Here is a 9,796-nt window from a genome sequence, read left to right as displayed (position 1 = left end):
TGATCCTCTTTTCACAGTCCCAAATCCTTACTGCAAATGCAAGAATCCCAAATTCATGCCATTTACTGAAATCTGTTAGATTCTAAACTTATATGCATTGATCCTCTTAATGATTATGCACAAAGTCAGAAAGACTTGACAACAATCATTACAGAGCATTCCAAAGGAGATCAGCTCCTTGGAAACATCCTTCTTTCATTAAGTTTCCTAATCTTACACAGATTGAATAATTTCTAACTTTGAAACATTTCCATATTCCATTTTGACTATCACTTCTGAACAAGAGTTGCCTCCTTACAGATTATGTCAATATGGTCCTTCCAGAATTAACATTATACTTCCAACTGTCCTTGAGCAACCAATCTTTGGTAAACCTTAGATTGTCCTCGACAATTGCTTAATCATTTTAGTCATATCCAATTCTAGACCTTTTCCCTTCATAATGCCCCAGGCATTTGGAAAATTTTAGAAGGGATGAATATAGCACATGTAATCGATCCTATATCTGAAGCATATGGGACACGATTCATGATGTCTCACATAAAGACTAAACCAGTCTTTTGCTATAATATTTCCATTTCAATATGTCAAGTTCTCAAAATTCAGATTATGAAAAGGGATGCCGTAATCATAATCGAATTTTAGAACGCAAATAATGGACCCATATATAGAATTTCCTTATGTTGAGCCATTCCAACATGAAATTCATATATATATCCTTGATTAAATACAATTAAAATCTCAATCTAAGCTTTTAGAATTGAAATGAAGTATAATTTCCTCTCCCTTAATTATAGCAAAACAACTTTTTCAACCCCTGCAACCTCACGAATTGAAACTTTTGTTTTCTATAATTAACATTGCTAACTTGCAACCTTTGTCACAATTATCATGCTCCCACTAACATGATGATTATTAGCATAACACTTATGCTCCCACTAGCTTTGACATGTACTCAGAAATCAGCTGACTTTCTTACCAAAGTTCAGATTTCTGATACTAGATTGTTTTGATAAAACTTTATCAAAATCATACACCTCTCTTAGATAGCTCACATGTGTGTCTAAACAATTTTAGAACTATGAAAAGGGATGCCGTAATCATAGTCTCAATTGTTTAGACCTTTGCCACTTCTCACAAGTCCATGTTAGTGTGCCGGTAAACCACACACGCTCCACTAACGACTTTGAGAATGCAAATATCACAATTGCTATCTAGCTAAAATCTACTTAGTGAAAGTGTTTCCTCACCATCATTTTCATGAATCGGAGAGAAACCTTATGACCCTTAGATTTTATGGTGTATATGTTCTTATCCATGTGAATCGTCAAAACCATAGTCACAAGACAAGGATAATGACAAATCCAAACTCATATGGACTGAACTTATGCAATCTTAACTTCTTGCCACCTGGCAGTACAGGGCCTGCCATTGCTTCCAAGTTGTTATGCAACCAATTGAGAACTTTCAGAACTCCTATGCAAAGCCAACTTTAACTGGAATGGGCACAAAATATGTCAACACGATAGGTTATAAACCTCAAGTCGTGTGCTAGTGAAGGACTTTAGGTTTTATTCTTGATTAAGTCTTGAAACTTTCAAGAGCTTTAAGACTCCCACTGTCCTCTTGACATATAAGACTCCCTTGGTCAAATATTCAAGAGATAGTGCGGATTCTTTATCAAGACTAACACTTTACACAATTGGCCTAAGTTGGTCTCTGTTTTATCCAAAACATCACAACTTACCAATTTCAAATGTACAAGAGTAGATAACCTTTTACTCTTACATTTGACTAGTGTAAACAAGCCCTCTTTAAGATATGTCACTCAAGTTACAATCTTGGAGTATGAGTCTAAGATTTGTTTTGGAACGAAGTATGACTCATCTTTTTTATTTAACCATTTCAACAATTCATGACTCCTCTTCTTAGTCATAAGAATGCACTAAGATGACTTTAGAGGACCAATTGTGATATGGTATCTTAATCATTAAGATGATCATAAACATGATACTAAAGTACTCTCCCATCTTTTCATATTTGAGACACTTTTATCTTTCTGCCATACTTTGATTCTTCTTATTCGTTCTGTCTCACATTGAAACTTCTCCAATGCTACAGACTTATACTTAAACTTATAAGTATAACCATATTTACTGAACTTAAGTAAATCATGACGAATAGTCTTCTTGATCTTTTGTGGTGGACTTGACCAATGCACAAGAATGTGTACTCGATCCCTTAGTCCTTTCCTTATTCACATAAGGAATTAGTCTTAATTTTCCAAGCTGAAAGTTCTCATTCATCATACTATACAACTTGCATGATTCCAAGTTTCGGTCCAATTGAACCTTGGGTGATGAGAATCTTTCCTTATTTGGTAATATTAGACACTACCACAACCGAAAGAATCAAATCCATTTTTCCAATATTGCTATCAATGGAATCTTATAAGCAACAACTTTTCACAAATGCCATTGTAAGGATACTTAAAATAAATAAAATCAAAACCTTTTTCTTTTATTTTAAAACTTTGCAGAAAAACTTATCCTTACAATCCATATGAAAACCTTGTTGTTATCTATTCCTAAGCAATATAAATATCATAACTCTTAAGTAATAGCCCAAAATTCTGATCACCGAACCATGCGATTGAAATCCATCTTCGCGATCAGAATCAGCATGTACTTAATAGAGTTAGACACTGGACTTTACCTGAAGTAGAGCCAAACTTATTGACTTTACCCTCCTTAGGTAAATTTGGCAGCTTCGTAACCAATGCCCCTTCCTTTGGCAATACTTACCTATGGACCCTTGATAATGGGACTATCTTACACTTCACCTCTCTCTTTACCATTGGGTCAACCGAGTTGACTATGGCCGATCCCTTTCCATTGGGAAGAGAGAGCTTTACTGGATATCCAATGTCATCATTGTCAATGTCCATAGCGTTTTAGGAAGTTGATCTTAGCAAATAGATAAGATCATTAAGGGTCTTGTCTTAGTCTGTTTCATAGGATTCCCAAAAGAACTCACTATGTGACTTAGAAAGTAGTTGAGCCACCAACTTTCTCAAGACTTTGACACCCAACTCTCCCGGCTTGTCAATATGTGACTACATCTCCAAGATGTGATCACACCTAGACATTACCTTGCCAATAGGGCTTGAGTGACCTTAAACTTTTTAGGAACTTGTGGGTTAGGGAGAATAATTGGAGGAGGTGAAAGAAGTATGATATCCATGGGACATCATCTTCATTTAGGAAAGCTTGTTTCAAGAGATTTGGGAAGATCATAAATGTCTAGACCAGACATCTTTTTGGGAGATATTCAAGATAGTTGATTTAAAGTCCTTAATATGACACCCAATATGAAATATTAAGGCTAGGACCCAACAAACTATTTTATAACTTAGAAGAGGGATGCCGTAATCCAAGCTATAAAATATTTGAAGGTAGGTGAATGACGATTCACCAATTTCCACCATGAAAAACGAAATAATTTATTAGGTTTTAATTGGATTTGAAAGTCCTAGATCTTTGAGATTCATTGAACTGTTCAAAGGCATGTTTCAATCTCGAGTGTGCCCTTCAGGTTTTGTGACTAGGATGCCGAGGATCACAAAACAAGGTGTGAATAACCATGCAAATATACTTGGTACCCTTAATATTTACCCCTTAATCAGTGTGCCGGTTAACCACACACGCTCCACCGATACTATGATAAATATTAAGTTACCCTTTGCCTACCTTGTTAAGTCCAGGTTAGTGTGTTGGTTAACCACACACGCTCCACTAACGACTTAAGCAAAGTGCAAAGTGTAATTTCATGGGTTAGCACCAAATTCACATTTTCCTAAGTAACTAAGATTGGGTATTAATAAGAGTTTAGTTACTTAGTATTTATCATTAATACTTTTAATGAAAGGAGAATTATGGTCCTTGTCCTACCCGTTCGGCTAACGACCCTCCACCAGTCAAGGAAGCGGTGGGTGAGAGTGGACACCCATTAAACTGTCATTTTATAAGCAGTAACCTTATACCCCCCCTTATAGACCGGCTTCGTGAATGAGGCCTACTAATGGTAAGACTGACTTTACTCTTATACATATATATAAATATTATTAACTTATAATATTATAAAGTATAAGGGTTGAATTTTAACTTTTAAAATTCTAAGGGCTAACTTGGAATTAAAGTATTCATAAGTGAAAACTTTTCAAATTCCAAAACTTGAGGGCAAGTTTTGAAACTATTCAAAACTAATCAATTCCATAACTTATGAGTTTAAAGTAGTTTTAATTAAAAAAAAACTCTTCAAGTTCCATAACTTGAGGACAAGTTATGGAAGACTTTAAACTAATTAATAAAAAAAATAACTTTTTTTTATTGTAACTTATGGAACTAATTAAGGTTACACTTTTTTTTTAATTTAATGAAGAGACTCTTGAACCTCCATAACTTGAGGACAAGTTATGGAGTCAAAAAACCATTTAATTAGAACTAGACTCTTCATTTTGTAACCTTTGCCAACTTTTATGAGTTTTATGATTCTTAAATGTGACTTTTCATATAACTTGAGGACAAGTTACAAAAACACACTTTGGAATCAACTCTTAGATTAAAATGGATTGAAAACAACTATTTCACACAACTTTTCTATTAATCTAAGAACCTCATAAGAACAAGCTAATTCAAATCATCAATCTTCAAGAAATTAGCATGAACATACAAACTAATACAAATCTTGAAATTATGACAATTATCTTATAAATTGGATTAGCATGAACATTACCACATCAAAAACAAGTTTACAAAAACATCTTAGGGTAATGTTCCTAGTCCAATTCTAGCCAAAACAATCGAATATATGCATCCAACTCGATTTTTCAGCTACTTTTGCAAGTATAACAAGAAAAAAAAAGAACCTGGCTCTGATACCACTGTTGGGTTATGAGCATTCTAACACTCCTAAGTGTACATGCAACCCTAAATACCTTGGATCTATGTTTTCTCTATTATACATACAATTATGAACATCCAAGGTATTATCCTAATCTAGCATACAAAATAATAAATATAACAAGATAGAATACATACCTCTTTGATGTAGAATGTCTTCATGAAGCTTGAGTGCCTAGTTCCCCAAGTGTGACACCTCAAATGGTTCACACAACACCAAATACACTTGGAATAACTTGAGAGAAACTTGAACACTCCTTGAAATCGTCTAGCCCTCACACTCACACATTAGTGCCCGATTTCTTGAGCCATGGGATTCTTTTATATGGTGGCTATTAGGGTTACACCATGTAACTCATAACTTTACCCATTCCTTATGCTCCATGGATTTTAACCTCCATGGAGTATCCATGGGTCACCCCATGGACTTAGTCCAACATAAGGAATCTTGGATCACAAGCCCACATATATAAGAATGAATGATTTACACAATCAACTCATATATTTAATTAGTCTCCTTTTGATCACTTAATTAATTCCAAATTAATTCTTGATCAATACTAATTAAATAACCTTATTAATATATATTAGAACTTATAATATATTAACCAACCTTAAGTGTTATTTCTCTCATTATAGTCTATCCAAATGCATGATGTCATGCAACCCAAATGGACCATGACGGGTCGGGTCAAGTCTTACCAATTATAGTTATGGACTTAGACATTAATCCAACAAAAATGACTATTTTACCCCTGACCAAGTCCAAGTCAAAGTCAACTTCCAGTTGACCTGACTCGCCGAGTTGGGCCGCCAACTCGTCGAGTCCCTATCCTTTTAACCGTCCTCATCTATGACTCTACTTGTCGAGTTTAGGAATGACTCGATGAGTTCTCCTTCTATACGAACATCGAATGAACCTTCATCCAACTCGCGGAGTTGTATGAACAACTCATCGAGTTCATCCTCATCCTATGAACCAGTCATGTCCTCGACTCGCCGAGTTGTATGAACAACTCGTCGAGTTCATCTTCAGAGTTGGGAGATTGCCTTGGACTCGCCGAGTCCTATGAACTCCAGGACTATGGCTTATCCCAATACGTTTGGGTCACTCCCCTGGACCCTCTAATACCTTTCTGACACTCAACTGGGTCTCTTTGAATCATAACAGAAAAAGGAAGCCTAACCTTGGACTCGTCGAGTCCCAAGAACGACTCGCCGAGTCGATACTATCCAAGTCTATTTCTTCGATTTCTGGTGTACAACTCTTGTCCAAATGATAGATCTAGGTCCCTAAACTCGATCTAGCATGTAAAGTTACGAACTTTACGTGCATGCATGGGACTTTGAGCCTAAAAGGCTCTAAAAGAGACTCTTAAGTTGCATGGGGGCTTCCATGGGTGCAAAAGCAGCCCTTTTCTGCCTTGTAACTCCTTCATGGACCTAGATCCGAAGCCTCAACCCCCAACCATGCTTGAAATCATGGTTGGTTACTAAGAATGGCTTATAAAAGCCCTAATTCTCCCCAAAAAGTGATCTAGCAAAAGAACAAGCAAGGTATTGACTTTATACATTCTGGGAGCTGCAAATGATGCATAAACTTGAACTTCCTTGGTCTTCTCTTGATCCCTTAATCCTTTCTCTTCCTTCTTATGTTCCAAAACCACCAAAAACCACCACAAATGCCTTAGATCTTTACACAAACGATTAGGGTTTGATATGGAGAGTTCTGAGGGAAATAGGGACGAAGGGTGGCTGGATGAGATGCTTAAATAGGGTGCAAACCCTTAGATTAGGGTTTTGTTCGGTCAGAGTCTACTCGTCGAGTCTGGAAGCCGACTCGACAAGTCCGTCATTTAAATCCCGTATCAAATCCGCTTCTACTCGACGAGTTGGGCCTTCAACTCGCCGAGTCCCAAGCCAAAAATGCAAAATACTTAAATAAAATACATACCAGGAACCAGGTGCTACATAAAAAGTCAAATATACAGATAAATATATGCAAACATTGATACGATGTACCATTTAAAAATTTACCAAATCAGAAGCTATCTTCAAATGACATGCGGATCCAGCGTTATGTGTGGGTTTTGCTACTCCATCAGCCACACCGTTACGCCTATTCTTCTTGTTCTGCTCAGATTTTAGCTTGTATTCTTCTGTATTCCATTTTAATTGCCAGGAGTTCCAGACTTCCTGTGGAATATGAGCTGGTTTAAAGCCATGTTTGTTTCTTTTTGGGCTCTTCATGTTGAAGAGATATTGACCATAACTTTATGTCGCTTTCCTTGCCCAAGCTTGCCTCACCAGCAAGTCTATTGTCTCATCCCAACAACATTTTTTCTACACATTAACAATATAAACATAAGTTGAAGTGTAAATGTTTACCAAACAACAATTTATCACTTATAGTTACCTGAAACTCCTCCCAATATAAGTCACACATTTCTTTGCTTACTTGTGCCCAAGCGTACCCTTCTGGATCTACTATTTGTTTAAAGGACTGACTAATAACATGTGCACAAGGGCCTGGTGGCATTAGCCTGCAAGTAATCATGTGATGTATTTAGTTATGAATTGATATGTAGGTGTAAACCAAACTTTAATACATAAAAAAAAGTTGTAATTAAGATTTGAATTGGTAACTCATGTATTTTTCCAAACATGAACATTAAAACGTCCATCTGGTCCACAATCTTCAGAGGAATTGTTTTCACCTTCTACACTTTCCACTACAGATCCATTCATTGGTGGTTGTGTTGGTGATGGGGTAGATTCTGGGATAGGTGTTGTTGATGGGGTATATTTTGGGGTAGGTGTTGGGATAGATGTATTTGTTGAGGATGTGGTAGTTCCTTTACTTAAGGAGGGTGTGGTAGTTATTGTAGTTGTGAAGGATGGTAGTGTAGATGCAGGTTTTGAGGTTGTGGTAGTAGATATAGGTGTTGATGATATGGTAGTGGGTGTTGGTGTTGAGGATGGTTTAGATGATGTAGGTTCTGAAGTTTTCGTTATTGATGTTTGTGTTGACGATTGTATTGTTCCAGTTTCTGAAGTTTTAAATGTTTTTTCTAAGGAGGGTGTGGATGTTTTAAGTGATGCCGAGGAAGTGGTAGTCATGGATGATGTTAATGATATAGGTTTAGGGGTTTTGTTGGTAGATGTTATAGGTGCTTTGGATGTGGTTGTTGGTATTGGAAACTCGATTTCTTCATCTTGTAAGTGTCTGTTTATGAATTTTGCAGTAGAAATCCTGTTGCGTTTCATAACTTGTGGTGCAATGAATTTAGTTGGCTTCACACTGGATGCTCCTTTTGCTTTCGAGGTCGACATCTTTCTGACACAAACAATAAAAATAAATTATATATGAAGCCATTACTTTGCATGCAAACTATTGAATACAATCAAAACCAATTTACATGAAGATGATCAGAGAACAAAAAACGATCGATCATCACGACAACAGTAAATTTAATTAAAATAAATTTTAGATGAGTGACAACCTATATCGCCAAAGTCAGTGCACAAACGTATAACGAACAAAGATTTCGAGCAATAAGCCGCCGGAGACGATGATTATAGAAAATGTAAACCCTATTTCTAATCGGTAATTAATTACCCTAATATGCAACATAAACGTGTGTAGATTGGAGGGAAACGAAATGTGAAATACTTAGAACCTCCGCTAATAAAAAATTTGAACTGTGCTAATTACCGCTAAATATTTAGTAATTCAAATTTATTTAAAGTAGCTACAGATTGATAGATAGGATATATACATATAAATGACGTCAAGAAAGAACATAGAGTAACGATGTGTTCATAGTATAATTTTAACTTAAAATTATATACGAGGACTAAACATTAAAAAACTATACCTCTTTATGCATTTCTAATTAAACTGAAATTTATATACAAAAGACGTATGGGTCATGTCAATATATATGGTAGTGGCTTATTGTGTCCATGGTTGACATATGGACCATTGGTCAACATGGTAGTTGCTTAAGGTGTCCATGGTTGACATATCGATGACATATGGGCCATTGTTTAACATGGTTGTTGCTTATGGTGTCCATGGTTGACATATGGGCCATTAGTCAACATGGTAGTTGATTATGGTGTCCATGGTTGACATATGGGCCATTGGTCAACATGGTAGTTGCTTACGGTGTCCATGGTTCACATATGGGCCATTGGTTAACATGGTTGTTGCTTATGGTGTCCATTGTTGACATATGGGCCATTGGTCAACATGGTAGTTGATTATGGTGTCCATGGTTGACATATGGATGACATATGGGCCATTGGTCAACATGGTTGTTGCTTACGGCGTCCATGGTTGAGATATGGGCCATTGGTCAACATGGTAGTTGCTTATGGTGTCCATGGTTGACATATGGGCCATTGGTCAACATGGTAGTGGATTATGGTGTCCATGGTTGACATATGGATGACATATGGGCCATTGGTCACTATGGTTGTTGCTTATGGTATCTATGGTTGACATATGGGCCATTGGTCAACATGGTATTTGATTATGGTGTCCATGGTTGACATATGGATGAAATATGGGCCATTGGTCAACATGGTTGTTACTTACGGTGTCCATGGTTGACATATGGGCCATTGGTCAACGTGGTAGTTGCTTATGGTGTCCATGGTTGACATATGGGCCATTGGTCAACATGGTAGTTGATTATGGTGTCCATGGTTGACATATGGATGACATGTGGGCCATTTTCAACATGCTTGTTGCTTATGGTGTCCATGGTTGACATATGGGCCATTGGTCAACATGGTAGTTGATTATGGTGTCCATGGTTGACATATAG

The sequence above is a fragment of the Lactuca virosa genome, chromosome 1, assembly GCF_052849685.1.
Source record: "Lactuca virosa cultivar CGN04683 chromosome 1, Lactuca_virosa_CGN04683_v6, whole genome shotgun sequence".
Lineage (NCBI taxonomy): Eukaryota > Viridiplantae > Streptophyta > Magnoliopsida > Asterales > Asteraceae > Lactuca > Lactuca virosa.
This window is presented reverse-complemented; position numbering follows the sequence as displayed.